We start from the raw sequence: 16,785 nt of genomic DNA, 5'->3' as shown, positions 1-16,785 counted from the left end.
GGTATATTTCTGTTATAGCGAAGTATTACAACATATATGAAAAAATTACATTTATAAACTCCTTGCCATTGAAAAATGCTTTTGTCCATAATTGCTGGGTATGATGTTAGAGGGGCACTGAACACAATTACATCCGATTATTGTCCTTAGCGAAAACTGATTATCTGTTTCTGTCTGGCTATGTTGAGTTTGTCAGTCAGAAAAAGACCAATTTATTCTCGAGAAAAAGAAAATTCGGTTTTAAAAATTTCCTGGCAGTCGATTATAATTGTTGACGTCCTTACCGAAACGGACGCATCGCCACCGTTTCGAAGTGAATGGCGCTGTAGCGCATGGCCTCCGAGATCCTCGTTTTAAGAGTCCGTGGCGACGCATGCACTTTACATGCGAAATCGGCCGATTGTGAAGAACACTGCATTTTGTTCATTTTGTTTTATGGAGCTTATAAAAGCTGCGTTTCTGATGAGAATGAACACTTTGAGATTAGAACGAGGTGCTCTATCAATAAAAGGCAACTTCTCTTCGTCAAGGGTGGAGAGTTGGGCGAGTCGGTATCGATCCATCTGAAGAAGAGCGCGAACACAAGATGACGGTCGAAGACAGAACGCACACCACTAGCGCTCGTGGTGTGTGCTCTGTCTTCGTCCGTCGTCTTTTTTTTTTTTTTCGCGCTCCTTTTATCATTCTCTTCGTCCGCCGTATCCGTAGAAAAGTAAGCGCGGAATGCTGCGTTCGGAACTGCGGCGTCAATTCCATATTTTTCGAAACTAGCTCCGCTTGGTTTGCTTGAACGAAGGCCCCGAATGGCTCGTGCTGAAGAATCTTGCGTCACTGAAGCCACTAGCCGCATAGCTCACTGAGAGCAAGCGGTGGTGTATCCTGAACCAACTGCTCTTGTGTTAGGAAATGAAAGAAAAGACGCTTCCATGGCTGAACATACGTCTTGCGACTTATGGAAAAGAATTCTACACATGGTATACATGGTGTTTCACTTAATACTGTGCACAATTTTTTAAAAGAGGTTTCTTGAGTTATAAGAGCCCTTTTCTCGGCGTAGAATTGCCAGCGGTGTAGCCCACCAGAATACAGCCAAGACGTGCTAACTACCAGGCTGGTTAACCAATACTGAACAGTTAAATTTTTAACGATTACTGTTAGGATCCTTAATTATAGAGCGACGTGTAGCCCATCCTAAGTAATATCCATATCAGTTTATCGAATTTCGAAAACGCCGTAACTCTCGGCGCTGTGGCCAAACAAATTCCACTTACATCGCTCCCAAATACATGCGCTTTCGAGAAGCTTGCAGGCAAAGCAATCTCTCCAGTGCACGTAACTCGTCGAAACAGCCAAAATTTGTGGGGCCACAACACCGAGGGTTGCCCCATTTTCGAAATTCTAAAAAACTGATATGGATATTAATCACGGTGGGCTACACGGCTCTTCATAAATGAGGAGCTAACAGTAATAGTTAAAAAGTTAACTATTCCGTTTTAGTTAACCAGCGGGCTACTTTGCAGTTCTTAGTTGTATTCTTGTGTACTATAACCCTGGCAATGCCATACCCAAAAAGCGCTCTTCTAACTCAAATAGCTTCTAAAAAAAGTGTAAAGTCTTAAGTGAAACACCTGTTAACCCAGTGTCCCAGCGCATGAACTGCTTAGAATGAACAAAAATTGGCCCCGACGGCGAAATGATGAGGACCGCAACTGCTGCCTTCTTGCAGGTGTGGACTACATGCGAAACAGTGCTCCCAAAGAACCAGACTTGCGCACAGGCATAACATTAGAATCGAGTTTTTTTTTTTTTTCAGGAGCAAATAACTAATGCTTGCACAAGCTGATGAAAAGGAAGGTTTTGTCGTTTTGCACAAGGGAATTTACAATGAGAATGTAAAGGTAGCAGTGCACAAAAATTTTATCCCTGTGAAGAAAAGCGTGGCAAAAGTAAAGCACAAGTTAATCGATTTCTGCTAAGGATTAAACGTTGCTAAGGATATGTAGGAAATAGCAGGTCGCAGTTTGTCTATTTGTTACAGTCGTGAAACAGAAACCGGAAATCGTGGTAACAGCACCTCTATGTATGTCGTCTTATCGTGTGTTTGTGTTCGCACTTAGTGTCACAGGATAAAGTTGTATACATAAACATAAACATGCATACAGGATTAAGTCGAGGACTGAAATGGCAACTAGAATTGAATATTGCAAATTAAGCAGTAAACTGCTTGAAGCCAGTACTTGCGCTTGCGTTAAAGGAGTCCCGACTGATATCATATCGATTATTAAGGGGAACAATATCTGATAGTAGAACGTACAATAACGATTAGGCGAAGAGCATGTCATGATAGTTAAAAGACGCGGGATATCATTTTCTCGTGCCTGCTATTTGCTTTGCTTGAAAGCACTCTAACGTTGTAGCCGTCGCGGTGGCTGAGTGGTTACGGCGCTCGGCTGCTGGCCCGAAAGACGCGGGTTCCATCCCGGCCGCGGTGGTCGAATTTTGATGGCGGCGAAATTCTAGAGGCCCGTGTACTGTGCGATGTCAGTGCACGTTAAATAACCCCAGGTGCTCGAAATTTCCGGAGTCCTTCACTACGGCGTCCCTCATAGCCTGAGTCACCTTGGGTCGTTAAACACCCATAAACCATAAACCAAACTCTAATGTTGTACTTTGAACCAATTATTTGGGGAGGTAGTTTTGATCTGTCCAGACTTCCAAATCATAGGCGAAAGGATGTAAATTGAAATAGAAGCAGAATGATATTGTTGCGGCGTTGCCGCACCGAAGACATTTTCACAAGGTTCTTGCTACCAAATAGCAGCTCGGAACCTGCAGGGCCTATGCGCTGCAGGACCGCGAAAGACAAGACGAAGGAAACACACACACACACACACACACACACACACACACACACACACACACACACACACACACACACACACACACACACACACACACACACACACACACACACACACACACACACACACACACACACACACACACACACACACACACACACACACACACACACACACACACACACACACACACACACACACACACACACACACACACACACACACACACACACACACACACACACACACACACACACACACACACACACACACACACACACACACACACACACACACACACACACACACACACACACACACACACACACACACACACACACACACACACACACACACACACATATATATATATATATATATATATATATATATATATATATATATATATATATATATATATATATATATATATATATATATATATATATATATATATATATATTGCCACGGACCTGGCTCGAGCTACCTGCGCGCTAAGCCGTGACGAGGACGAAGTGGTCGCGTTCGCGTGAGGCGCGCTCGAGCTGGCTCTGTTCTGGGCGATTAAAAAAAACCTCGGCCGTTCTGCGGTCCCCCTCTACGTCTACGACTGTTCTCCGTCTGGTCTGTAACATCTGGTGGAGGTCGCTTGGGTATTCTCGGCTGATGCTCCATCCTTCCTCGGAGAGCCGAAGCACAAGCCCGGTGCCTCTTGTGCGAACCCCCGTCCATCGTGTCAGCCGCAGGCTCCGCGGCTTGTCTCCAGAATTCGGACTCCAGCCTCAAGAGAGCGCACCCATGGCTACGACCACGGCAGCAAGGTCAGACAGCGCCCCGTTCATACCTGCTTCTTTTGTGAGCCTGCAAAATCCCCGGATCCCGAAGCTCTTTCACGGCGGATACTCGGAGGACGCCCAAGACTGGCTTGATCAGTTCGAGCGCGTTGCGCGTTTCAACGGCTGGGACGACAGTGCTAAGATCCGGAACGTTTACTTCATCTTAGAAGACGCCGCTCGGATCTGGTACGAAAACCGCGAGACGAGTCTAACGACGTGGCAGGACTTTCGTCGCCAGCTGTTGGAGACTTACACCAGCAGCGATCGCCGTGAACAGGCCGAGCGTGAATTGACCGCTCGCATTCAGCTACCAAACGAGAACGTAGCGATGTACGTGGAGGAAGTGACGCGCCTCTGCAACCGAGCGGACCCGACCATGACGGAAGAGAAAAAGCTCAGACACTGATGAGAGGCGTGAAAGAGCAATTGTTCTGCGGTCTTGTGCGAAGCCCGCCCAGAACAGTCGCCGAGTTCCTCTCCGAGGCTGTGCTCATGGAGAGGGCGCTCCAGCAACGGTACAATTTCTACGACAGGCAGCTAAACCCTATCTCGGCTCTACACCCCCTGGATGCTGCTTCGGGGGCCAATACAAGCTCCCTTCGGGACATCGTGCGTTCTGTGGTCCGTGAGGAGCTGCAGAAACTTCAGGGGATTTTTCCTGTGGACTCTCTGACTAGCGCCATTCGGGAGGAAGTTCAGCAGGCGCTCAGATCGCCCGTCGCTCCAGTAGAGCCGCCACCACAGCCAGCTGCTTGGCCGCCAGCGACGTATGCGGACGTGCTGCGCCGTCCTGCGCCGGTTCCCTGCGCGCCACCGTATGCCCCTTCGGTAGTCGCAGTACACGCCGAGCAGCCGGTTCCCTACTGGCAAGCTCGAGGACAGGCGCCGAGGAAGACCGATATTTGGCGTGCGCCAGACCGACGTCCCCTGTGTTACCATTGTGGCGAGGCCGGTCACATCTTCCGGCGGTGTCCATATCGGCCTCTGGGATTGCGAGGCTTGTCTGCAGGTAGTCCCCGTCCGCGGCATGCCGAACAGCCTCAGGAGTTTGACGAATACGTCACCCGCCGGCATGGTTCACCACCTCCTCCGCGCCGAACGTCCCGATCGCCCTCACCTCGCCATCCGTCGCCTCATCAGTCCGGTTATGGACATGGTGCACAGCGTGGGTCCTAGTATACCTGGATGATGTAATCATTTTTTCAACAACGTTTTCGGAACATTTGCAGCGGCTCAGAGTGGTGTTAGAAGCCGTCCGATCAGCTCATCTTTCTCTAAAGCCGCAAAAATGCCATTTTGGATTTACTGAATTGAAGTTTCTCGGGCATGTCGTCAGCTCCGAGGGCATCCGGCCAGGCCCTGATAAAATTTCTGCCGTCGCGGACTTCCCGGTTCCCACTGATAAAAAGCCGTCCGACGATTTCTAGGCCTTTGTTCGTACTACCGACGTTTCATAAAAAACTTTGCTAAGCTGGCCAGTCCTCTGACGCGCTTGACACGAGATGAGGAGCCATTTTTGTGGGGTGCTGAGCAGCAAACTGCTTTTGACGATCTACGACGTCGGCTACAATCACCACCAGTACTAGCCCATTTTGACGATGATGCCGCCACTGAAATTCACACGGACGCCAGCAACGTCGGTCTTGGAGCGGTTCTCGTCCAGCGTCCGAACGGTGCCGAAAAAGTAATCGCTTATGCTAGCCGTGCACTTTCCCGTGCAGAGTGTAACTACTCTACAACTGAGAAGGAATGTTTGGCCGTAGTATGGGCCATCACAAAGTTCCGCCCCTATCTGTATGGCAGGCAGTTCAAGGTTATTACTGACCACACTCATTGTGCTGGTTGACAAAGTTAAAGGACCCATGTGGCCGCCTAGCACGTTGGGCATTACGCTTACAGGAATTTGACTTCACGATCATCTACAAGTCTGGTCGCAAGCACACCGACGCTGACAGCTTGTCGCGTTCACCCGTGCAACCTTACGAAGGTAACGCAGAAGACGAAGCATTCCTTGGTGCAGTCACGTCGTCCGACATCATCGCACATCAACGTGCGGACGACGAGTTGAAGCTGCTCATGGAGCATCTAGAAGGTCACCATCCCTCGATACCCTCCCACCTGGCTCGTAGGCTGCCATCCCTATGTCTTCGAGGCGGAGTGTTGTATAAGAAAAACTCCGCCTCCAGTGGTAAGAGTTACCTTCTGGTTATACCAGCCGCCCTCCGCCACGAGATCCTCCTCGCCTGCCACGACGAGCCGACCTCTGGGCACCTTGGATTCACGCGCACACTTGCCAGAGTGCGGCAGAACTACTATTGGCCCAACCTTGCCTCATGTGTGAAGCGATATATTCGGACCTGCCGTGAGTGCCAGCGTAGGAAGACGCCGCCTCTGAAACCGCCTGGCATGTTGCAACCTATCATGCCTCCTAACATACCCTTTGAACAAGTCGGCATGGACCTGCTCGGACCATTTCCCTTGTCGTCGGGAGGAAACAGATGGATAGTTGTTGCAACCGATTACCTGACGCGTTACGCCGAAACGCAGGCTCTCCCTCAAGGCACAGCGTTCGAAGTTGCGCACTTCTTTATGCGTGCAATAGTGCTTCGACACGGCGCTCCGTCCGTCGTCATCACAGACCGAGGGAAGGCATTTACAGCTCAGCTTGTCCACGACATCTTTGAGCTGAGTCACACCAGCCATCGAACAACGACAGCATACCATCCCCAAACAAATGGGCTCACAGAACGCCTGAATAAAACACTGGCCGACATGATTTCCATGTACATACGTGGATGTGGAGCACAGAACCTGGGACCAAATACTCCCCTACATCACATTCGCGTACAACACTGCGACTCAAGAAACAACCCGCTTTACACCATTCCGTCTAGTCTACGGCAGAGGAGTGCGGATGATGCTGGACGCCATGCTCCCGTGCGTGGATGATGACTTGACACCAGATGCGGGCTCCTTTGTCGAACAAGCCGAGCAAGCTCGCCAGCTTGCTCGTTTGCACATCACAGCTCAACAATACAAGGACTCCAGACGTTACAACCGGCGCCACAGGGAGGTTACCTACAACATCGGTGACCGTGTGTGGGTGTGGACCCCTGTCCGCCAAAAGGGATTGCCCGAAAAACTGCTGCACCGATATTTCGGACCTTATGAGGTGCTCCGTCGTGTTGGAAACGTGGATTATGAGGTTGTTCCACGTGGAACTGTGGCTACCGGTCGTCGGCAACCACGGACTGACATTGTGCATGTAATGCGACTTAAGCCATACTTCTCGCGTCAGAGCGATGACGCTCCACTTTAAACTGTGTTCGGGTTCTGCGTTTTAATTTGTTTCTTTTTGTTCGTTTCTTTTTTAAACATTGTCTTCCTGCTTTTCCTGCTTTGTACATACCCTCGCGTCGGGACGATGCTCTTCTTTTTCGGGGGACTAATACCACGGACCTGGCTCGAGCTACCTGCGCGCTAAGCCGTGTCGAGGACGAAGTGGTCGCGTTCGCGTGAGGCGCGCTCGAGCTGGCTCTGTTCTGGGCGATTAAAAAAAAACCTCGGCCGTTCTGCGGTCCCCCTCTACGTCTACGACTGTTCTCCGTCTGGCCTGTGACTATATATATATATATATATATATATATATATATATATATATATTACACTATGTAGCAATTGTTTGGATGGTACCCGGGAGATATACGACTTGCATAAATACAACAATTTCATCCTGACATAATGGCCGATCCCAAAACTAAGCACATACCATGCTGACATAAAATTACTGTAGGTGTGGCGCGTTAAACTGTCTCGCCTTATTAAAATTTTGAATGCTAAATTAAACTCCACACGGTTGTGGATTTATTAGTCAAGAATCAAGACCTTGTCGCGGGCGTTAGTCGCGGACTTGCAAGCTTCGGCCCGTTGTAAACAATGATGATGAGCGTGAATTTTTATGGCCCAAGGGCATCTGGGGCCAAAGTGTGCCATGGCACAAGGCGTTTTCGTCTACACAAGATGCGGCCAAAGACCCATTTCCCGAGAATTTCACCCTAAATAAGCCCAGGACCAGGCCAGGGGAAAGCTTGTACCCATGATATCACCGGTGGGTACCCGGAGGCACTGGGGATCGAACCCCGCACCTCCCGCATGCGAGGCGGGTGCTTAAACTACTAGCCCACCGTTGCGGTCTGTTGTGAACGAGACATAAAACTTGTTTACAGGAAAGTTGGTGCATCTTTTCCAGTAACAAGTTCAGCGGCACATAAGACGATCACACGGCAGATGCAGCGTACAAAGGGTGTTTGTCTCGTGTGACCATCTTCTGTCGTGCTAAACTTGTTAAACAAGACGCTTTTAAAGATACAGCGTTGGCAATCGCGTAGTCTTCGCGTGGGAGCAGGCCACAGAGTGTCGTCTGACCTTCGTACACGCAATACGGGGAGAGGACTGGGTGACTAAACTTGATTCACCAAGATGCAGCCGCGCGTGCCTAATGTGCCGGGCCGAGTAAAAGGCGTTGCGCGTGTAGCTTCCTCCGTCGAGTTCGGTTAACCTCGCTAAACATCCTGTTGCGGCGCGGAGCGCGCGTGCGCGTGAGGATGCCGATGCCCATAAATGGAATCCTCTCCTTTCTCGGTACGCGACGTCACGGCGACGCTAGCCGTGACGTATGTCGCCCTTGAGCTACGTCACACAGCAGCCACTGCACGGACCGGTTTCTCCCTTTCGTCAGCTGCCGGGGCCCTACGTCGTCCCACTACACCGGGTAGTGGTGCGTGGGAGTCCAGACGTGACGACCTCGCGACACGCGCCGTGTGTGTCGTCACGGGCGAAACGTCACACTCAGCCGCCGGCGGTAATCGGCATGAATGCGGAACGCGACCGCCGGTGAATCAGTCCGAAGAAAACGCTGCTCAGTTTCCCATACTCGACTTGTTGCCCAAGACGCGGGCGAGGCGAGGGGATATAAAGAGGGCTCCGGGCCTTGCTCTGCGCGACGATCCGAGGCAAAGGGCAAGGTCGACTCCATCAATGATGTACGAGTATTGGAGTTTGTTCGATTGATCTTGTCGGCTGTTTATGGACTGAGCTAACACACGCTGATGTCACTTTCCCATTCCGCACGAAGCCACCGGGGAGCGCTCGTTATCGGCCCATACATTCGCTGTTTGCCAGACCACACCCACAAGATACTCTAATGATGTTTGCTGCCTTCGAATGCGATTCTGCGCAAGCTTCGCTTAGTCGAGAATAATCGCATCCCGCGCTGCGGCTACTGTCGACTACGCCAGTGTGTTCTGGCGCGCCTACACGCATCCTGTATTCAAAACTGCCATAATGATCAATGAGGAGTGAAGTTTATGTCGGCGCTTACGCATGTTCATAGCCCACAGATTTGTTCAGTGCTCGCCTGATGAGCACGTACACAAAGATTCTGAATATTCGGACGGGCAAGCTCGTCTGTGCACTAAAGTCTGTGTGCCTTTCTCCCTTGTACAGAATAATTAATGCCTTATTTGATTCCACATGACCGTGCCCAACAATTATGGACAAAAATATTTTTTAATGGGAAATAGTTTATGAATGAAATTTTTCATAAATTGCAACCTTTCGCTATAACATTCAATATATTCGCAGATTTCCCGTCCACAGGCTTGCATGTTTTTTTGCTATTAACGTTTTGCCGTCGTCAAAAGTGTTCCCTATAGTTTTCTGTGGCAGCCTTAACTACTCCACGCGAGCGATGGAAAAACTTTAAAAGAATGACTTTGCTACACATTACAAGAATGGACCATTGAATTGAATTTTTACATCACAGTACATTACAATTTTCTAATATTCACAATTTTTGTCCAAAAATGTTGGACACGATTTGATTTGACATTTGGATCGTCTTTCTGAGCCGACCGGAGGCAAGTCCTCACAGCGCAACATATAAGTGTGAAAAGAAACTATACAATTAAAAGCAATCACTTACACCAGTGGCCCAGATCGATAGTTATCCCGTATTTGGTCATAATTAATGCCTTATCGTGGTAATCACCACGATGGAGTGGTGCCAACCACATGCGCTTAGCGGAAATGCGACACAGCTATCATGCCAGTGTGATAATATGACCCTCAGGATGTCTGCGAAAAACATCAAAAAAGAAATAAGCAAACATAGGAAGCGGCTCCTCTGTTCTAATGGACTACAACTCACAACAAATGACCTCCGAAGTTATCGCTACGTCCACAGCCGACTACACACTCTAATATGCTGGTCTGGACAGGTTAAGTAGCTTTGACATTGATTTTAATAGAGCGGGAAGTTATGGAGACGCACCATGCTCGCCACAAAGTGCAGGTGCCGCTGACTGAGGTGTGATATATGGCAAGAGTGGTTTGTATGGGCGCATTTAGTGCACGCGTAGATTAACGGATGAGTGGGCTTTTGCGTGTTAAAACACAAAGGACACTACGGGATACGAGGCACGGTATTTTAGATGGGCTGGGATTTATTACTACTACATGGAGCCAGTGATGTTCGATTCGGAGAATCGGAACCTTTTAGGGAATTGGATGCAAAAATTTTGGTCCCAAGGGAGTCGTAACGAGTTCTCAGACAAGTTTACCAAGCGAAATTTTCACATTTTTCCGAAACTGCCGGATTCTAGAGACTGCTGCAGGTAAAAAGGGCCAGAAATTGGGGTATTGGGAGTATTCAAGAGAATTTTCAGTTACAGCACGGGACGTATACATGTGGTTGTTTAACGAACACGAAAACATAAGTATGTAGGCGGCTTCTGTTGTTTGCTCCGTTATAATGTGGTTGCCGCATTCTGCCAGTGCGTCTTTATTACACAAAAAGAGAATACTGTCAAAGATTACGCAAGCGATTGATACTCAGCGCCACGTTTATTTTTTGGTGGCTGACATTAAACTCTTCATAAGAGTAAGACACGGAACTTATAAGAAGATGAGAAAAATATATTTCCCGCTTGCTCAGTTGAGCGCTGAAAATGCGCAGCAGAAACAGTAGTGTCAGAAAAAAAAGCTAAATAATAAGATTCAGTTGTTTGCAAAAAAAGTCGAGTGGCGTCTGCTAACTTCCAGCGAAAAATCCCTTATGCTCTGTTACCGAATCCTAGAAGGGCGGGGTCAGCTTGACAATGTGATTCGCGGATTAAATTGGCGATATCAAGTCACATTTCCAGCAGAGACACGGCGACTTGGATGTGAGTGTCAGTGAGGATCTCTTTACCGGCCTTTATTGTTGAAAGAGCTGCGACCCACAAATGAAAACAGAAGCGCCGCGGGTGGCTGACTCAGTGCACGGCGCGAACCTTGAACTCCGGACGAGCCATTGCAGCTTGCGCACAGCTTCCTGTCGGCTGATGTCGGCGTAAGGGCGACGTCACGCGCCCCGCCTCCTCTTCGACGAGACTCACCGTCTGATTCCTGGCGGCTCTCCAAGACAGATGATCTGTGTGTCAGCCGGATGTTGCTGGTCGCGCCGAGAGCAGAGGGCGAAATGGATTGTTCACTTCGGGTGTATGCGCAGATGAAAACAAGCAAAGGTGCTTTTTGCAGAAAATATGTTTCTATTTTTCAATTCACCCAAAGAAAATAATGCGCCTTCATAGTTTGAAAAGAAAACGTTGAAAATAACCGAGAACATATAAACGCAGGAAGGAACGGCAAATGATTAAGTCGAGGTTAATAGCGTGCGCGTGTTTTTGCTGACGGGATTTGGGCGAATCTTGACCGCATGGAGGAACGTTTAATATCGTGCAGCTAAATGTGATGACACATGTGTTCTGACAGGCTTTCAACATTAGTCACAAAGAAAACGGCGCGAAATACGGGGACAAAAGAGGAACAAACACGACAGTACCAGCGCCATCTGTATTTCGCGCCGTTTTCTTTGTAAATCATGAACCAACTAGCCCAAACTATAGAGTTCTCCTTTAAATATTAGGTGTGCTCTTTCACACTGCTCTGCAGTGCCTCTGATTCTGTATTATCTCTCCGCATTGTCTGAGGCAAATAAAGAGGTGTACGTCTTTACCGTTATTTTTTCCCGTTTTTCTAACTTACCGAGCAACGATGAGATTGTACAGACCGAACCACTGGTCTTCATGCAATTCACGTTTCTGTGGTACTGGCCGAAGCGCACTACTTCCCAAAAGGACCATTGATATTTGTGTGCGGACCAGGCTGCTTCGAAAGACCAAGCCATTAGCGTCCACTGAAAGCGACAGGTAGACATGAGATGAATTTTAATGTCAAAGGAACGCATTTGCACTGACGACTTCTGAAAATGAGGGTCACAGTTTATTTAAGTAATCGACACCTAAGTGAACAAGCCCAGTGTTGAAGCGCCACACTTCTGCCTTATCATGCGACGAACACATGAGCATCTGGTTTTCGTGATATTTTGCGATCTTTTCCGCTGTTTTCGAATTTTTCACATACAGAGTTCGGTTTTTAAACTGAGCTTAACAGTCCTCCAGCAAACCGTCTTGCGCCGTAGCTGAACATGAAAGTGCTAACGCTTGTTGCGGACTAACCAGCAGCAGAACAATGAACCGAGTGCCCTTCACGTTCAAGGAGTGGCCTTCACTTGCTAATGCACGATTTCTTTCATTTTTTTTTCGACCAATAGAGGAGCACGTGCAACACAGTTCGACTTCTGCCAGAGAAGTCGAAAAAAAGGTCGTCATTGAGACGCCTTGACGGTGGCTATGTCTCGAACTCACTGTTTGGTATGCCGTTGCCGTAGGCGTGGCATCCGACATCTCAAGCCCCAGCCGATATCTTCGTAGCATCCGGTTTGCACTTGGACTGACCACGTCAGTTTTTCCATGCTCGGCTCTCTCTCTCTGAGCGGCAGTAACCGGTCCAGCCGCCATCGCCCAGGCGTTAGGCCACAGTCCTCGAAGAACATCGCTGCCCGGGACAGCGTAAGTCTTGCTCTTCGGGCTTCCCGGCCCGGCCTGGCCCGGGAGCGCGCGGCGTCACGTAACAGGCAGTACGCCGCAGCGCGCGTGGACTGACTCACACCCTCCTGCGTTCCGCATTCCAGCAGCTCTCGATCCTCGCGGATGGGCCGCGTGTGACGTAGCGCGCGCTACGTGGCGGGCGACGCGCCAAGACGTGACGTCAATGCGGCCCACGCAGTCGAGCCGCCGGAGGCGATAGCTACGTAGCGCCGTCAGCTGGCGCTGAGTAAAGGAGCCTGGTCGCGTCGTTACCAGCGCGGAATGTTGCCGGAACTCGGCTTGCCATGCTCGACACGCGTGTCTCGTGCCCCCGCGTGTTTGGCGGGCATCGGGCACGAACTGAACTTGCACGAATGGGGGACAACGTGCGCTGTTTGACAACTAATGCGAACAATGCGTTGCTTACACAGACACCCCTCCGTCGACACGTGTTTAATCTGCCGCTTCTTGTACTGCTCTGGGAATGTCGCTCTTAACATCTGCTTACGCGCAGTAGAACAGATAAAAGTTCTCATTTCGCGTTCTCGCGGCAGCTACTGAGCACACCGCGAACGGCCTAGACACACACGATCATCCAAATATCCCATTCTCGGCAGTGACAGATGGAGTACTACAGAGGCTAGAAAATCTTATCTGAGTGGACATTTTCGAACGCGTTCAGTTCTCAGCGAACATGGTAGAGGCCTGCGAGTGTTCACTGCAGTCGCAGTGCCAACTTCCTCAGCTGCAAAATCATAAGGCTAACATATCCAATAACACACTCCATAAATCGTTTAACACGTATACAGTCTTTCATGTACGAGCGCTGGCTTAGTGCATCGCAGCATGTTTTCAGCAATGTATTTCCTGGCACTTGAAATATATACAGAGGACAGACTACATATTACTAAGTACAGTGCGTATTTTGGGTTTTTCCGCAATACCTCTAGGGTAACTGCGCGGTGCTGGTTCTGCATACTGCATAACCACAGGATGTTTGATTACTTTTGTATCCAAGCGGTGACAGCTTCACGTCGCTATAAAGTACAACTCCTAACCTGCCTTCTGCGAATCCACTGGGGCGGTTTCCCTCTCTCCCAAACTCGGCTTCTCTGTTGCTCTTCCACTCGAAATCTTTAATCCTCTTTTTTATACTCTCGTTACTATTCCAACGCAGAAAGCGGGGTTACACAGAAATTTTTTTCTTGCGTTTTACGTCAGGCGGCGAAACGACCGCTTGCATCTATCTGCTGCCTTGCCCAACTTTTTCCTTCACGGTTCTCCTCTGCTTCTTCTTCTACAATGGTGGAACCTTTATTTCTATTGCCTTTACCAGCCGCACTACAATATTGTTACTTGACGGCAAGCAGGTGAAGACAAGACTACATGACAGATGGCGATGGAATGATTCAATAATGGTGGGCCTAGCGCGAGCGCTCCGTGCCGGTCCCCTGCCCGCTTTGTCGTCTTCTAGTCCGTCACACTAGCCGGAGCTGCCGAGCGATCGTCCCGATCGCGCGAACCAGAAGAACGGCAGTGAAGATGAAAGGAGGACGTGACGATGGGCTTGCTGACGATTGGATGAGCGCTGGTCCAGGAAGCTTCCGGGCTGTAGCTAGGTCACCTTGAGCCGACGGCCGAGGCCCATGGACACACCGAACGGAATTCGCAGGGATTGTGTTCGAATATGTTGGCAGCTTCTAGGGTCGGTGGGGTGATAGGTTCGAGTAGCGGCGGCGTCGTCAAGTTGTCGTGTCTTCTGGTCGGGGCGGGGGACGGGGCTGGTGTGAACGGCATCGTCGGTTCTGGTCTGGAGGGCTGGGGCACAGCCGGGCCATGTGGACAGGAACACGTGAACGAAGACAGTGGCGGACGCAGGACGCCGAAGCTGCAGGACCAGGATGGGGATGAACTCCGCACCTCCCTCAAATGTTACGTGACGGCAAGCAGGTGAAGACAGGACTACATTGCAGATGGCTATGGCACGATTTAATAGCGGTGGGCCTAGCGCGAGCGCTCCGTGCCGCGCCACTGCCCACTTTGTCGTCTTCTAGTCCGTCACAATATTTTCTCTTAAGACGCGGGGATCGAAGGTGAATCTTCTATTTCCTTCGCGTAGAACAACAAAATTTAACAAGCTTATGGGGAAGTTCAGTGAATGTTTAAGTGCAAAATTCCAATGAAACACTTTGTGTAGTTCTGACAGCATACATTTTTATATGCTTTATTGGCATACCAATCTTGCAGAATGCCTGGCATGACAACAAAACATGGTAGGAGCCTGAGTAACTCTTAGTTTTACACACACACACACACACGCACGCACGCACGCGCACGCGCGCGCGCACACACACACACACACACACACACACACACACACACACACACACACACACACACACACACACACACACACACACACACACACACACACACACACACACACACACACACACACACACACACACACACACACACACACACACACACACACACACACACACACACACACACACACACACACACACACACACACACACACACACACACACACACACACACACACACACAGCGCTTTGTCAAAAGGTTGTTTCTTCTACTCAAGGTGGGGTCAAAGGCCAATTTCCTAAGCCTTTCACCATGAACAAGCCGAGCACCAGACCAGGCAAAAGCTTGTTCCCATTGTATCACCGGTGGGTACCCGGCGGTACTGGGGATCGAACCCCGCACCTCCGGCATGCGAGGCGGATGCTCGGACCACTAGGCCACCACCGTGGTTCTTGCTGGTACCGAAGCTGATGTTTTATAAAACTTGATTTTTTTTCGAGGTTTTCGCGATTGGATCACAGCGTCCCCCCTTGAGACAAGAAAACCCTTTTACTTCCAGCACACCGCGATGGTAGCGGCTCTCCCACCAGCTGCACTCTCAGAAGACCGCCTATTCGAATGCTTGCTCCAGAGCAAATAACGAGTGCTCGCAAATGATTCAGTTTTTGTGGTTATTGTTGTTGTGACAGCATGCCTGTTATCATAACTTCTCGGCTCTGATTACTGAGAACAGACTGCGCAATTGCCTAAGACCTGGTATCTGTGGTGTAACTTTGACGCTAAAGCTCTTCACAAAGCGCTCCTGCGAACGTTTAATCACAAACTAAAATATGGTTAACAAGGTGTGCTTCGAAGACTCGTCTGCTGAATACGTCTATAACTTAAGGCTACTGCAGGAATCAGTCGTGCCAGTGACAGACCGGTACGCTTCTGTCGCACTCAACAAACAAAACTGGCAGGACGATCATGAAACCTGATTCGAGAAAGGTGCAGTTGGATTTATGCCGGATGATTGCTTTTCAGTAGGGCGAAGCTGGGCAAACATGGGTGGGTGGCGACCTTATTTTACAGGGGGCTCTAGTGGGGTGAGGAGGTGGCTGGTGGGTTCTGCTTCTAGAGAGCAGCTGGCTTACCCACTGCGTCTTTGAATCTGATGTAGCCTTGACATATGGTGGGTGAAGGGCTTGTGGAGGTAAGTGCATCGGTAGTGGGCGGCGCTTCGGTAGGGTAGAGTTGGGTGGGCCGGCGGTGGATGGTGCTTCAAGAGGGCCCATGAGGGCCGGGAAGGGCTGGGACGATGGATCCAGGGTGGTGATATGAGGGCGAGCAGTTCCCTAGCTTGGAGGTTGCGGTGAAGAATTGACTGGTGGGTATTGTGTTCTGATAGTGGAGGCGCCACTCACATAGGTTACACGCCGACAACGGCAGTATTTTCCCAAATTAGCACTGGTACTGCTATCACAGTAAAAGGGCTGTTCATTTTGTAGTTGCCATACTGGTGTTTTTCTGGCACTGGCATGAGTAGTAGGGCACCGTGGCTTCTAAGTAGACACGCCATCTAACAAGCCCTTTAGCTGTTCGTTCCTTCACTTGACAGTCCACAGTGCGGCTAGTCCGTGCGCGCACCGTCACTGCGCAGCAGTCCTGCTGTGACGGCCACTGGAGAGAGCGCTGGAACAGCGGCAGCGATCGTTGAATTATGAAGTGACTCCAATGCCCAGAACCCAACTGTATGACGTACTATGTTAGCACTGCTCACGCGCGGGGCAACCTTTTAGTCCAGTTTCAGGC

At 49.7% G+C, this 16,785-nt stretch overlaps 1 long non-coding RNA gene across 1 annotated transcript; it reads right to left on the bottom strand.

Annotated features, from left to right (window-relative positions):
- Positions 1–10,921: 10,921 nt before the first annotated feature.
- LOC144104236 (uncharacterized) lies at positions 10,922–12,742 on the bottom strand. The gene is made up of 3 exons (XR_013308473.1): positions 12,445–12,742; positions 11,783–11,933; positions 10,922–11,189 (listed from the first exon to the last, which is right to left on the bottom strand). It is a non-coding gene; the product is annotated as an uncharacterized LOC144104236 (long non-coding RNA).
- Between the last annotated feature and the right edge of the window lie 4,043 nt (positions 12,743–16,785).

The sequence above is a fragment of the Amblyomma americanum genome, chromosome 9 (genome assembly GCF_052857255.1).
Source record: "Amblyomma americanum isolate KBUSLIRL-KWMA chromosome 9, ASM5285725v1, whole genome shotgun sequence".
NCBI lineage: Eukaryota > Metazoa > Arthropoda > Arachnida > Ixodida > Ixodidae > Amblyomma > Amblyomma americanum.
Note: the sequence above shows the minus strand (reverse complement) of the source record. Positions and strands in the feature narration are given on the sequence as shown.